At 46.4% G+C, this 15619-nt stretch overlaps 1 protein-coding gene across 6 annotated transcripts in view; it reads left to right on the top strand.

Annotated features, from left to right (window-relative positions):
• Positions 1–13904: 13904 nt before the first annotated feature.
• NFASC (neurofascin) overlaps positions 13905–15619 on the top strand; it is a 733849-nt gene continuing 732134 nt past the window's right edge. For 5 of the 6 annotated variants that reach the window (XM_069238515.1, XM_069238519.1, XM_069238520.1 and 2 more), the window contains exon 1: positions 13907–13966. The gene's annotated coding sequence lies outside the window, so the exon portion shown is untranslated. Of the gene's footprint in view, positions 13967–15619 lie in introns of all 6 variants that reach the window. The other variant, XM_069238522.1, reaches the window with a different exon arrangement.

The raw sequence follows: 15619 nt of genomic DNA on the forward strand, positions 1-15619 counted from the left end.
ATAGAATTCAGTCATGGGATGGGGTCAGTGGGGCTATTAAGGCTTGGGGAGGGGGCTACAAGTCCTCCTCTCCTTAAAATATATATCTGTTTTGGGGATGGGGTCCTCGGGCCACTATTGGTTTAGAGGGGTGGACGAGGTGCCACTATCCCTATAATATATTTGGGTTGCCCTTGGGGATGGGATTCCTGCAGCCACTATTGGCTCGGGAGGAAAGCCATGGGGCCCCTCACCCTAAAGGCCCTGGAAAAGGGGTCCCCTGGACCCTTTCTAGCTCTGCAATCAGGCCACGTGTCCCCCTCCCTTTACAAATATTTGGCCATGTGGAGCGTGGTCCACAGGGCCTGAAGTTGCTGTGCAAAACCTTCCCCTTTAAAAAATGAAAAGGCTCTGGGGATGTCAGCCCCAGGACTCGAAGGCCAACCCTACTCCACGCATGACCAAAAGCCATGTGCAGAGTATGGGTTGGGTGCCTGCAAGGGGTTGAATGTAAGGTTTGACTGTACGCCAGGTCCTGCAGACAACCCTGAGGGCGTTCGTGGTGTGGGGTTGGCAGCCTGTGGGGGTTGACTGCATGGCCTGGCCATAGGCTATGCCCTGTGGCCAACCCACCACTGTGCATGGCTGTATATGGTAATAAAATATTACTTTACATTTTTTTTAAACCTAGAAATTCACTGAAAAAAACAAAGGTTAAATGATGTTATAGTTAGGAATTGTAATTATATCCTATTTTACAAGAAACCTTAGAAAATCCCTGAAAAATACAACAATGGTTAAAGGGATGTTATAGTTCTATGAAAATGTTAGTTAAAACATGCTGTTTTAAACAAAAGAAATTACATCCACTATTTATATTTATTTATGTCAAGGAGATATAACTTGTGCCCTAAAGTAGCTATATCTTACACCCTCGCCATGCACGGCTTTTTACACCACCTATTACAATATTTATGACATGATCTATGACTTCACTGATAACATCACTACAACATCTGAAATTACATCAGTGATAGAAAACACTATGCATGGCAGTCTGTACAGAAACCCCATAGCAGGAAAAGGTTTTCTTCATGCCAGGCGCTTCCACCCTGTTCCACTGAAGATAAGTATACCAGATGGGGTGCTTCTCAGAGCCAAAAAGGAATAGCAACACAGAATCTAGCTACTTGGAATCTAAGGATGATATTTTGGAGAGTTTAAAGCAAAAAGGTTACAGAGACTACACATGAGAACGAGCTGTGAATAGAGTAGACAACAAAAAGTGTGAGGGCAATTTTATTTACGGCATTTAGATCACGGAGTAAAGCAGTGACCCATTCTAAGCATTGTAAGATTTATAACCAATTACAGTAAAGAGCATGACGCAATACGACAAAGTTTGCAGATGCTTTAGTCTATATTAAAGACAGATCCTATGATACATAGAGAATTTAGTAAACAACAACTATAACATTCAGAAAACCAATGTCTGTTAGAGATAGGCTTGTACATAGTGATCTCAAGAGAGATGCATCCAGTTGTTGGTTAAGGAAGGAATGTGGTTTCCTTAAATGCTCCAATAAAAAGCATGCCAACAAGCAAAAATATTAAACATTACACAATCCACAAACAAAAGCAGTAAAACAAATTTAACAACAATATGGCTGTGTAGGGGATTATGTGGTATATATGTCAAGTTGTCCATGTGGGAAGAAATACATAGGAAACACCAAATTACAAGAACACAAAAGTGTACTGCAACACTTGAGAGCAATAGACAACAAAGAGAACACATACAGAGTACCCTGACATTTTTGGACAATTCCTGGGGACAATACATTGTCATCTATGGTATTCCCCAAAATGCAAGAGGAGGTGATGGAGAAACAGCCTTATCAATACTTGAGAATTGATATATACTCAAATTAGGTAACAAAGGAACCAAATTGTTTGAACGTTGACGAAGAATTCTATGAATATATATATAAAATGGAACTGTGCCGCAATTGCTGTTTTTTTTTTAACATACATAAAACTTTTAACCACCACTTTTTCACATTGCTATTGCAGCTTCTATTTTTAGCCTTATATGGGCATGATACTTACAGAATTGATGAAGTGTTTTGGAAATGACCCTTACTGCAGGGTCATCTCTATACTTTTTGCCTTACTCCTCCTACTTTTTGCTGAATTTGTTTTTGTTGGTCTAGGACTCTGTACACTCTACCACTGCTAACTAGTGCTAAAATGCATATGCTCTCGCCTATAAACATGATAACATTGATTTATATCCAATATGCATATTCATTTAACTTATAGGTCCCTAGTAAAGTGCACTTCAGGTACCCAGGGCCTCTAATTAGGTGCTACTGGTGGGACTGCAACACTGATTGTACCACCCACTTTGGTGGCCCTTTAAACATGTCTCATGCCTGTCATTGCAGAGCTTGTGTGTGAAGTTTAAATCACCATGTCAACCTCACAAGATACACCTTTGCCAGGCTCAGGCTAGTATATATAAATCACCCATAGGGTAGGCGGCCCTGGACAGCACAGAGAGCACAGTGTAATGTATTTAAAAAGTAGGATGTTTACTTTCAAGTTTAACATGTATTGGTAGTAAACAACTCTTAATATCATTTTTCACTACTCCAAGGCCTATCTCTCCCATAGTATAACATTGGAGTTACCTTATTATATTTTATAAGTGTGATTTCCAAATGGGAAGAGATACTAAGTTCACGTTTGGTGTCTCTGGAATCCTGATTTAAAATCCTAATGCATGGTGATATTGGATTATAAATTACAATTTTGAAAATGCCACTTTTATAAAGTTGGCATTTTCTTGCCTTAGCCATTTGGTGCTTGCAAACTGTCTCTGGTCTCATGACGATGTGTAGTTGGCAGTTGGGCTTTGTGTATTCCGCCTAGACAGCCACACACAATAGGGGCTTAGGTGTGACTGACTGGGCCATCACTGGCAAGAGGGGAGAGAAGAGGTGGGTAAATAGGCTGTTTCTTGTCTCCACACAAAGGGCTTAATGGCCCTGCATTGGCAATTCAGCCAGCTTGGTGCCATGGCAGGGGAGGCAGGGTATTTCAGAACCAAGGCACTAGTGTATAAACAAACAACATCATACACCGCCACTTCAGTACACTTCTGGACCTGTGGATACTCTTCCAGGAATAAGGACTGCTGTGATGCTGAACGAACTGTCACTCTGCTGGACTACTACTCTAAAGGAGCTGCTGCCTTGCTGTGCTTAGCTGCTGCCCTCTTGCCTGAATAAGAAGAGCTGGATATGTGTAGGAAAGTACAATCTTCCTTGGCATATTACCCCCATTTTTACCTGTATGTCAGTATGTTTTTGCCTGCCTCACTGGGATCCTGCTGGTCAGGGCACCAGTGCTCATAGTTTATGGCCTAATGTGTGTGTCTGTATAGTGCTTGGCTGTGTCACTGAGGCTCTGCTAATCAGAACCTCAGTGCTTATGCTCGCTCTGCTTTTAAATTTGTCACTGTAGACTAGTGACTTAATTTACCAATTTCAGTTGGCACACTAGACTCCCCCTTATAAGTCCCTGGTATATGGTACCAAGGTATCCAGGGCATTGGGGTTCCAGGAGAACCATATGGGCTGCAGCATTTCTTTTGCCACCCATAGGGAGCTCAGACAAACACTTGCACAGGCCTACCATTGCAGCCTGCGTGAAATAACTCACATGGTATTTCACAGCCATTTTCACTGCACTTAAGTAACTTATAAGTCACCGATATGTCTAACCTTCACTTGCTGAAGGTTAGGTGCAAAGTTACTAAGTGTGAGGGCACCCTTGCACTAGCAAAGGTGCCCCCACATAGTTCAGGGCCATTTCCCGGGACTTTGTGAGTGCGGTGACACCATTACACGCGTGCACTACATATAGGTCAATACCTATATGTAGCTTCACAATGGTAACTCCGAATATGGCCATGTAACATGTCTAAGATCATGGAATTTCCCCCCCATTCCAAATCGGGGAGCCAATTCCATGCATCTTGGGGGCTCCACCATGGACCCCCAATACTGTCAAACCAGCTCTCTTAGGCTTGCACTGCAGCTACAGCTGCTGCCACCTCATAGACAGGGTTCTGCCCTCCTGGGATCTGGGCAGCCCAGTCCCAGGAAGGCAGAACAAAGCATTTCCTCTGAGAGCAGGATGTTACACCCTCTCCCTTTGGAAATAGGTATTTCAAGCTGGGGCTCCCCCAGCCTCTGGAAATGCTTTGAAGAGCACAGATGGTGCCCTCCGTGCATAAGCCAGTCCACACCGCTTCAGGGACCCCTTGTCCCCTGCTCTGGTGCGAAACTGGATAAAGGAAAGGGGAGTGACCACTCTCCTGTCCATCACCACCCTAGGGGTGGTGCCCAGAGCTCCTCCACTGTGTCCCAGACTTCAGCCATCTTGCTTTGCAAGGTGTGGGGGCACTCTGGAGGGCTCTGAGTGGTCAGTGCCAGCAGGTGACGTCAGAGACCCCCCCCTGATACCTGATAAGGTAGCCAATCCCCCTCTCAGGGCTATTTAAGGTCTCTCCTATGGGTTCTCTTCAGATTCTGCTTGCAAGTTTCCTTCAGGAATCCTCTGCAACTACTTCATCATCCTCTGACCTCGGATCAACCGCAGCCTGCTCCAGGAACCGCTGTAACAGCAACAAAGTATCCACAAGGGATACTTTTCCTCTGCGACTTCAGCTCCAGCCAACAACTGCAACAGTTTCCATGGTGTGAACGCTCTGAGGACTCCCAGTCTTCATCCTGCCCCAAAAGGACCGAAGAAATCTCCCGTGGGGTGACGAAGTCACTCCCCTGCTCCAGCAGGTACCTTCTAAGACGACGACCGATACCCTTGGACTCATCTCACAGCGACGAGCGTGCTCCTAAGGACACAGACATTGGACCCCATCGACAAAGACTGTCCTGAGGTCCTGCTGATGCAATTTGGAGGAGGTAAGACCTTGCCTTCTCTGAGAGCAACAGTACCCCTGTGTAATGCGTCTTCTTCACCTCCTGAGACCTCTGTGCACTATTTGCAAAATTCCTTCATGCACAGCCTGGCCCATATCCCCAGCACTCCATCCTGCAACGCTCAACTCGCTGAGTTGTACTCCGGCTGCGTGGGACCTTCCTTAGTTGTGCTGCACCAACCGCGTTTTGCACCTCCTTTGTCCCAGTGTCCTGGGACTCCCGTGGGTGCTGTCTGGTATCCTGATGGCTTCTATAAAGAAGAGCCCCCTCTTCCTCCTCACATAGAGTTGAGACCCCCAGGTCCCTCCTGGGTCCAGCCAGCACCATTTTGACGCAAAACACACTTTTGTAGTAACCAAGGCTTGTTGCCAACTTCCAACACAAAATCACATTTCCATCCATCTTCACATCGTGGGACATCCTTTGCATCATGCAGGAACCTGCTGGCATCTTCCTAGGGTGCATTTTTGCAGTCTTTGACTAACCAGGGACTCTTCTTTGGCACCCTCTTCTGGGTTGGTAGGGGCTCCTATCCTTCCTGGAACTTCTTTCGACTTCTGGACTTGGTCATCTTCTTTTGCAGGTCTTCAGGTCCAGGAATCCAGCAGTTGTTGTTTGCTAACTTGGTTGGTTACTGCATAATCCCAATCACAAGGTGTACTGTGTCCTAAGGATACTTGCAGTACTTTACTCCTGCTTTTCTGGGCTCTGGGGTGGGGTAATTTACGTACCTTTACGGTATTCTTACTCTCCCAGCGATTCTGCACACACTACACTTGTCTAGGGGAGAATTTGTGATTCGTATTCCACTTTCTTAGTATATGGTTTGTGTTGCCCCCTAGACCTATTTTCTCCCATTGCAATCTATAGCATTTCCTATTGTTTGCATTGTTCTATGACTATGTACTTGTCTAATTTTGGTGACTAGTGTATATATTGTGTATAATACTTACCTCCAGAAGGAGTATGGTCTCTAAGATATTTATGGTACTGTGTCACCCAAATAAATACCTTTAATTTTGGTAACACTGAGTATTGTCTTTACTTGTGTGTAATTACTGTGTACCTTTAAGTGGTATGAGCTTTGCATGTCTCCTAGTTCAGCCTAAGCTGCTCTGCTATAGCTACCTCTATCAGCCTAAGCTGCTAGAACACTACTACATTTCACTAATAAGGAATAACTGGACCTGGTATAAGGTGTAAGTACCCAAGGTACCCCCTACAAACCAGGCCAGCCTCCTACAATATGCAACTCCATCTTGAACCCAGGAGCCCAGAGTGACACGAAGGAGAAACGTCCCAAACCACGCGTTCTTAGCAACGTGGACATTTTGCACACAAGCGTAACCGTGCTTACCGGAACAACACATGGCTTTTTCTGTGCCTTAACCACACATTTGCCAAACTATACATATCTGTGGTTAAGGCACAGAAAAAGCCACGCGTTATTCGGGAGTGGATGCAGAAGACCCGGTGAGGTAATTGGGGCTGGGGCAGGGGTGGGGGATGGATTAAGGGATGGGGTGGGTGAGGGTTTGGGGCGGGCTATTTTGTTTAAGGGGAGGAGGTTGGGTATTTTTTAGGGCTTAGGGTGGGGGGTCAAGCTTTTCTTTTCAGGGCTGGGAGTGGGAGGTTTGGTTTTTTTTTAATTTAGGGCTTAGTGTGGGGGCAGGGTAGTTTATTTTTTAAGGGGTGGTGGAAGGTTTAACGAAGGGCAGGAAGAAGGAGGAGAGAAATGGAGGAAGGATTGGGAGAGGGCGCAGTCAGAGAAGTGGAGTTGGGGCAGGGTTGGTGGGTAGTTTTTAGCGGTGAGGTGGATTTACGGCTTAGGGTGGGTGTCGGGTTTTGGGGTACTTTAGTTTTTGGGAGCAGGGGTGGGGGAGCCAGGATAGTTTTTTTTTAGGGCTTAGGGGGGGTGGGGAGGTCAGGTAGTTTACTTATGGGGGGGTGGTTTTAGGGCTCAGGGTGGTGGGGCGTTGGGGTAATTTAGTTTTTAGGGGCAGGGGTGGGTGGTCAGGGTCTTTTTTTTAGGGCTCAGGGTGGGTCAGGGTAGTTTATTTTAGGAGCAGGGTGGAGTCGGGATAGTTTTTTTTTAGGACTCAAGGCAGGTGGGGGGTTTGGGGTAGTTTAGTTTTATGGGGTGGGGTGGGCGAGTATGGGTAGTTTTTTTTTTTGCGTTCAGGGCAGGTGGGGGGTTGGCGTGCGTCCGTTTTTAGGGTGGGGGTGGGTGGTTGGGATATTTTTTTTTTTTCTGGTTCTTCAAGGTTGTTTAGGTATTAGGGGTGGGGGTGGTTTTGGGCCTCATGGCGGGTGGGGGAGTTGCATGAAAGAACCACACATGCCGTTTCCACACACGTCTTTAATAGGCATGCTTTTACATCAAAATTTGTTGTCAAGGCATGCCTGGTAAAGGCATGCATGGAAACAACCCGGTAGTGGTTCAGACCCCGTTGTTAAGACATGCGTTGTTCCGGGATGTGTGGTTCCATCATACAACTGACTCAAATGGCCAGTCTGCTAGCCTCCTGATCTGAGCCTCAGGAACATAACAGGCTCCTCAACAGTTCCTGGACTCATCTTCAGTGAGTTCCTGACCCCGATGAGGTGCCTTTCAGGTCTGGGGCCCTTGGTGTTGCTTTGTGGCTCTTAAACTCAAGCTTTCTGGCTCTTCGTGCACAGGCCTATTAGCATCCAAACTGCACTGCTCACACAGAAAAACAGCACAAGTTTGTCTTTGCACAGGAAGCACTCATTGCCTGCATGTCCCGCCAATGTGAAACACCAGCCTACCCGTCAACAATGCCCAACCTGCTTCTCACACCATGCCGATCACTCCTAGCTATGCTCTCCTTGCTCCTGGTGATCTTCTGCCATGCGAATGGGACTGTTGACACTAAACTTGAGAAGGCAGTCCTTCAGAGGAGCTAATCTGGGACTGCATCAAATCAATCAAGTTCCATCGCAATCAGTTTGAATTTTTTAATTTGACCTGGTTCATTGCGAATATGTATTTCCAGTTGGTGCTTTTCGCTTTTAGGTGCTGTTTTTCACTTTATTCTTTAAAAATTCATAACTCCGGTTCTACTGTTTAGATGTTTGTTGTTTTGGTCTTGTTTTATTCATTGAATTACGCTCTATTTTGCTAACATGGCATGGAATACTTTTTGTGCTGTGTTTTCATTGTTTTAATTTTAGAAGTGATATACAGTTACTTTTCACATTGCCTCTAAGTTCAGGGTGACATCTGTGTGCCAAGCTACCAGGGGGTTGACCACAGTTTAATTTGGGATTTGCTTGTGCCTTATCCTGACTAGGATTGTGGTTCTTGTTGGACCAGGGCTCACACCCCAGTCAACCATTAACCCAGTTCCTAACAGATTTGGATATTCAACGAGGAAAACTTAAGTGAAGGGACTGTATCTTACAATCAGATAAGCACTCCAGTGATTTTTTTCAGGTAGCACCAATATAATTTTTACTGTACGTGTGAAGATGAATAATTGGATAAATGGATTGTGCGATACGAACAGCCACATAGACTCAAGTTGAAATGAATAAATTCTGACTCCATTGAGTAATACACTGCTATTATGAGGTATATATAAATATATATATATATATGTATCTATCTATAAAGATACTTGCCTATATCTTTGGCACCGGTTGACAAATCTTCACAAAATGTTCCCAAAAAATTGACGCTCACGTGAGCTGCTGTCTGGGAAGTTTCGAGGTGATCTGTCAAGCAGGGGCCAAGAAAAAGGGGGCACCCAAAATGCTTTTTCCTCATTCATTTTTCCATACAGATTGTGAACAGCGGAAGTGGCCCAACCACTATACGTAATTACATCAGATTTGGCAGAAAGGTAACTCTTGGTCTGGAAATGTCATTCCCATGTGCCCCCTCCCCTCCCTAGGCCCATCTTGGCCCAAGGGACCCTATCCCCCAGGGCCCAGCCTAACTATTGATTTTTTGGGGGACAACGGGTCCCCGTGGCCCCCTGCCCAGGCTGATTTTGGCCTGGAGACCCCACTCCCCGTGGCACGGCCTAATTATTTTCATTTTTTGGGTGGATGGGGGGTGGCGTGGCCCCCCTCGGCCATTATCGTCCCCAGAGGCCCCATCTCACGGTGTCCGGCCTAATTATAAAATTATTTTGTGTGGAGAGGGGCCGTGTGGCCCCCTCCTCAGGGCTTGTCCCGGCTCTGGGGACCCCATCCCCCTGGGGCCTGGCCTAATTATTTTTTTGGGGGGGGAAGGGTGGCTGAATGGACCCCCCTCCCCAGGGGCGATCTAGGCCCCGGGGACCCCATCCCCTGGAGCCCAGCCTATTAATTTTTTTGGAGGGGGGCATGTTCCCCTACCCAGGGCCGATCTCGGCCCCAGGGAACCCATCCTACAGGTCCCGGCTCTGTTGGGGACCGTGGGAGGAGGCTGAAGGCCCCCATGGTCCCAGTTGGCTCTCCACCTCCTGTGGGAGCTGGCATTACTGTCAAAGAGGGGGTGGCAGTCCTCAGGGCCATTGGTGTCTCCTTAACAGCGGCCCCCCTCCAACATTAGTAGCCCCGGGGAGGTGGTGGTCCCCTGGCCTGCGGGTCAACAACAGACCCCATATGTCTTTTTAAATTAGCCCCGGGGAGGCGGCGGTCCCCGGGGCTGCGGAGTGCCATCCGCCCCCTGCGCTTGACTCATTTAAAGCCTCTGGGAGGTGGCTGTGTCTGGGGTTGTAAAAGGGCCACACCACCCCCCAGCATACCATAATACATCTGCCCTGGGCCTCCCCCGCTTGCTTTTAATATTGCTCACGGGCGGGCCAGGTCCCAGAGAGGCATTGCAGGAAAAATAGGAAGGGAGTGCACTGGGCTCACCTCCTAGTGCTTATAGATGCCCGGGGAAGCACGCCTCCCCAGGTTATGCGCTATAAATATGCAGGGGCCACTCCATGCCCAAGGGACGGCAACACATTCCTGGGGCAATAAATTGTAATTTTTATGGGGGGACCACATGGCATCCCCTGCGCCGCGGGGACCACCACCTCCCCGGTGCAATGAATTGAAATGTATGCTGGGTGCCCCCCCATGCCCCAGCAACCACCACCTTCCTGGGGCAATACACTGATATGTATGGGGGAGCCCACAGCCCCCCATGCCCCAGGAATCGCCACCTCCCAAGGGGCAATGCACTGTTATGTATGCGGGGTGTGAGCCTCCGTGCCCAGCGGACCGCCACCTCCCCGGGCTAGAAAATTAAAACATTAAGGGGGTCCTGGGGACCCCCCCGCCCCCAGATCCCCAGGTACCGCTAACTCCCTGGGATACACTAACCGATGTGAAGGGGGCCCATGTGGAACCCCAGCCCCGTGACCACCACCTTTCTGTTGCAAATTTCAAAAGATAAAGTGGGTTCAAACGGCTCCCCTCTTCAAGCCATAGATGGCCCTGGGGACGTGGTCGCTGGGCTCGGGGGGTCCCTAGGACACCCCTAGAGTTTTTGTTTTCTAGCCCCAGGGAGGTGGTGGTCCCTGAGGCACGGGGGTGGGCGTAGCCCCCCTACATTCATAACAGTGCATTGCCCCAGGGAGGTGCTGGTCACAAAGGTTACAGGGACGTTATAATTAGGCTCACATTTTAAACATACAAAACCATGAAAATTCAGCTGTTATAGTTATTTAAAGTAAATATAACTTGTGCCCTAAGGTAACTATGACTCACGCCCTTGCCATGCACTTCTAAATAACCCAGATATTACTGCACTTAGAACATATTTTATAACACCATTGATAAAGTCATTGTAAAGTCACTGTAATATGTACAGTAAAATTGTTGATGCGATAACTGTGCATACCGAGGGCACGCGTTATAGTTACCCTAGGGCACGAGTTATAGTTACTTGAAATAACTCTAACTATAACAGCTGAATTTCAATGTTTTTCTACGAAATTCAGCAGTAATAGAATTATTTCAAGTAACTATAATTCGCACACTAAGGTAACTATAACTTGCGCCCTCACCATGAACTGCTTATTACCCCAGATATTACAACACTCATGACAAATTCTATAACATTATTAAAAACATAACTGAAGCATTATCAGTTAAACTAATGAAGAAAAAACTGTACATGGAGGGGGTGCGAATTATAGTTGCCTTAAGGCGTGAGTTACAGTAACTTGAAATAACTCTATAACTGCTGAATTTTGAACATTTGTATGATTTCAGAACCTAACTGTAACGTCACTATAATCTTTGCTTTTTTCAGTGAATTTCTATGTTTTTTTTATTCTATATAAATGTGTATCTGTATGTTTGGTGCCCTATTATGACATTTCTGCTGGGCCAGCGGACGGAAACAGCGTTTCCGCCCACTGGCCCCGCGGAAAAATCACCACACCATTGAAGCCGGCTCGTAATTGAGTCGTCTGCAATGTTGAGGTGTGTTGGGTGCAGCAGCACCCATCGCGCATTCCACTGCCCGTAATTCTGGCAGTGTAATGCGCGATGGGTCTGTGCATGGGGGCCCCTGCAGTGCCCATGCCAAGTCCATGGGCACTGCAGGGGCCCACAGGGCTCCCCCCGAGTCTCCCATACTGCCAGCGTGTCCATGGCAATGTTTACCGGCATGGACAGGCTGGCGCATGGGGACTTGGGATCCCCAGGGCAGCGCTGCTTGCAACGCTGCCCTGGCGGATTACAACCGCCGGTACCACCATGCTGCAGGCTGGCGGCAGCCAGGCGGTTTCGGCAGTATTACCGTTGCGGGTCCGCCATGGTCATAATGTGGCAGTATGTACCGCCAGCCTGTTGGCGGTTCTGCTGCCACATTATCGCCACCCGCCTGGGTCATAATGACCTCCTAAGTGATTTCAGTACTGAAGAAGTATACTCTTCGTCAACTCAAGGAATGCCTCTCCTTGACATTTTCCAATTAGACTTCACCCAGTTCTTTGATAAGAGTTGCACTAACATATTAGTTTGACTCGATCTCTCACCAGCCTGTAACCAAACTGATCATGAAATTCTCCTCTCCCTACTAGAGGAGCATGTGGATTTCAACAGCACGGATCTCACCTGGTTCACAATCTATCATATTTCATAGAATCTGACATTTGTCACATAACCAGTAATTGTTCACTTCTAAAACCAGTGCTTAATTTGTGCTTGTTGTTTCTGGTGCAGAGCACCGGCACTTATTTTTTAGGGCCTGCACTTATTTTTCTGCCTCAAGCATTTACTGCGAGCAAAAGACACATATGGGAAAGACGGAGGAGAGAAAAATGAAAAATGTCACAATGGGAGAAAGCAGAAAGCTGCAAGAGTGAGCTGAAGGGGCACGGAGTGGCTTTAAATGGATTGAAGAGGCCCAAGATGGCTTCAGGTTTACACTGCTTCAGTATTCCGTGTTCAGACATTTAATTGCTGCAGCCGCATGTTTAAGAGGAGGTTTTTTTGGCACCGGCACATTTTTATTCACAAATTAAGCACTGTCTAAAAGAGACCATCAGTGACACCCATTTGGATAGCCCCCTTATCTTTTTAGTAGAAAAAGGACCACCTTCAAGTAGCAACTCCAAAAGTTGCAGTATGTCCAATAGTCTGTAATTCAAAATTCAAGTTTGACTAGTATTGCTTCATTAAGCGAGCCTCACATTGGGCACAAGTAGAGAGTTATAAACACTGTGCAGGTAAAGGAGAGATGCTCTTCAATTTATGCTCAAAATGCACCCTATAGGCACTTAAGCACATATTATCGTTATGTAACGGTATCAACAAAAAACTTGGTTAGTCAAGACAAAAATGGATGTGTTTTTAGAACTCCTAAGCTTATGTTTGGTGAAAGCTGACGACTTTCCAAAATATATTTAAAGCTGATTTTTGAGTGACAAATCATGTGGGGAGACATTACTAAAATGACTTCTTCTTTTCTAGAGGTATTGCAGCTGTGACTGTTATGTATTACCAAGATAGAGGCATTCCAAGTTGACAAAACCTTTTTTTAACATTACTGCTGGCATCCATGTCTGATGCACTGACGTAATCACTGCTAATAATCTTATCTATGGGGTCCAGTGATGTAAACTTGTATAATGTGGCCAGTATTACAACACTAATAATATTATTAGTTTGCAATAATTGTCATTGAACTTAAGTAGCTCTTATTAAACAAAAGGTTTGAGTTCCCTGTTTTACAACATTGCACAAAACACTACAATTGCACCTTTAGGACATTCTAAGAACAATAGCTGTCTTCATTTCCATATGAAATGTTGACTGTTTCTAAATACAATTCAAATGTAACCCACGAGAAAATAAAAATCCTATAGCTGACTAGTGAGAGATGCATTTCTGTTCGCTATTATTTTAAAAAGTGTCATTATATCGACCTATGACCTCGTTCCACCTTTAAGTCAAATACGTTTCCTATGTTTGTCTCAATTACTCTCTCCTGGGTGTTCTGCGTCTAGGACATTGGGTGGAAGCAATTTCATAGTGCACCCTTAAAATTGGACAATATTCAGTCATTCCAGGTACAGACGCCCTTTCCAAAGAGCCCTTTTTGGGACACATGAGAGCAGTGAGATGAATTAATTAATATTTAGAGAGCGATCTAACGGGCACGTGCCAAGCGGTCAAGCAACGATGCTGGCGCGTGCACTATGTCACACAAATGAGCCCCCCCTGAGCACCTGCTCCGACCCCGCCTCCGTCTGTGCTGACGCTATGCGGGGCCGCGCACGCCCTGCGCAGTCTCCAAGATCCAGCGCGCGCTACTGTGGTGCTGAGAGGAGTGACCGGCAGGGGGCGTCGAAGGGCGGTGCGCATAGCTCATAGGCGGAGCTCGGAGGGCTAGAGTTGAGAGCGCGCCCACAGGGCGGGACTGGAGCGCGCGTGCTGAATAGGATGTTGGAGCAGGAGCGCGCGTAGGCTGCTGCAGAGGAGCGGAGATAACGGAGAAGGAGCTGCGGGAGAAGCCAAGACAGGTACGTGAGACAATGAAAGGGAGCCTTATGTTTTTTTAACAGACTACCATATCGCCTTAGAGGATGGTACTGTGAGCATCCTGTCAGCATCATACCTTAACCTTACAAAACAATTCTGCCAAGCCACCTCTTCTCCAACATCCCACCCTATCATAAACAATGCAGCACACTCGCAGCCCCGTCACTTCATCCATGGGAACAAAATTCCGCAGCTGCATCACATTATTGGTGTCCCTTACAATACATTGTCGATCACCCCATTAGTGCATTCATGAAGTCATAACAGTTAACCCAAGCCTAAAAATAATATCCCTTGGACATATTCAACCTTTCTAACCGACCGCCTTCCATCCACATAGTGTGTAGCACTTCCAATCCATGCAGCCCCATCCACCGCAGTCAATGTTGTATGCCATTAAATCCACACTTAGGCTCCATTGCTTACAGTCCAAGCTCTACTATACCATTAATGTCCTCTCTAGTCCCAACATTTCATCGTCATTTAAGTAATTCCCATTCTTAATATACAGTCTGCACATCACCAACCCGTTTAAAAAAAATATCCAGCACCATACAATTAATTGCACTGCTACATGTCCTACAAACTTCCTTCCGATTCCAGTCCCAAAACACAGTTATTACAGAGTAATCAATAATATGCCTATTATTCTCGACTGGCGTTTAATCATTTCATCCTTAGAATTCAGTCCGTACAACACCATTTCTGTCAGTATCCGCTAGGCCATCCCAGCTTTCAGATTGCTTAGAATTCATTGCATTCAATCCTAAACAATTTTAACCCAAACCCACCCACTCTATACATGCGCTCCCACTACACCAAATCCATATAACCAATACTAATCCATTATGCACACTATTCTCAAGTATCTCCACTTATATAATACCAGTTGTTCCCTCACATCAACCTCTCCCACTTAACCTCAAGGCCTTCCATTATACCATCATAACTGTGCCCTCCTCGCCCTTTGGTTGCGCATCATTTGCTATTCATAAATTCTGCCCCACCCGGTGACTGTGCATATTTTAGTAGGTTTCTTTCTTGTATAATACTTTGTGCTGTCTTAAGGTAGTCTCTGAGTGCTGAGAGGGTGTTCGAGAGATGGAAAAGAATCAACAACACTAATACACATCTGAATGACTAGATCCCTGTCTTCGGCTTTTCTCTCACATACATTCTCCAATAGATAACCAATCGGCCCTATCAGAAGACTGTCACTCATATCCAGTTTCCTAAACTCTCCTGCCTCTTCTTACTCAATGAATGCTAATCCTCGTATCCCCTTTACTGCCTATACTATGCCACATTGCACCATCCATTACACCTCAGTTAAATTAAATATCTTGGTGAAACACCTGTGCTCCATTCTCCCTCTGTCTAGTGTATTAAGTCGCACGTCATCCCCACCACAACAACTTTCAAGCGTTGCAGTCACATTCTTTCTGTTATCATGTCGTCTTGTCCTCTCAAACCAATTGGTCTCTTAAGACCTGATTACGAGTCTGGTGGTCACAAGACTGCCAGACTCCTGGTGGCGGTCAGACTGCCACAGGTGTGGCAGTCCGACCGCTACATTGCAATGTTGGCCGGTGGACCCGCCAACAGACTGCCTTCTCTGCCAGGGTCCAAGATCC

The sequence above is a fragment of the Pleurodeles waltl genome, chromosome 6 (genome assembly GCF_031143425.1).
Source record: "Pleurodeles waltl isolate 20211129_DDA chromosome 6, aPleWal1.hap1.20221129, whole genome shotgun sequence".
In the NCBI taxonomy this organism is placed as follows: Eukaryota; Metazoa; Chordata; class Amphibia; order Caudata; family Salamandridae; genus Pleurodeles; species Pleurodeles waltl.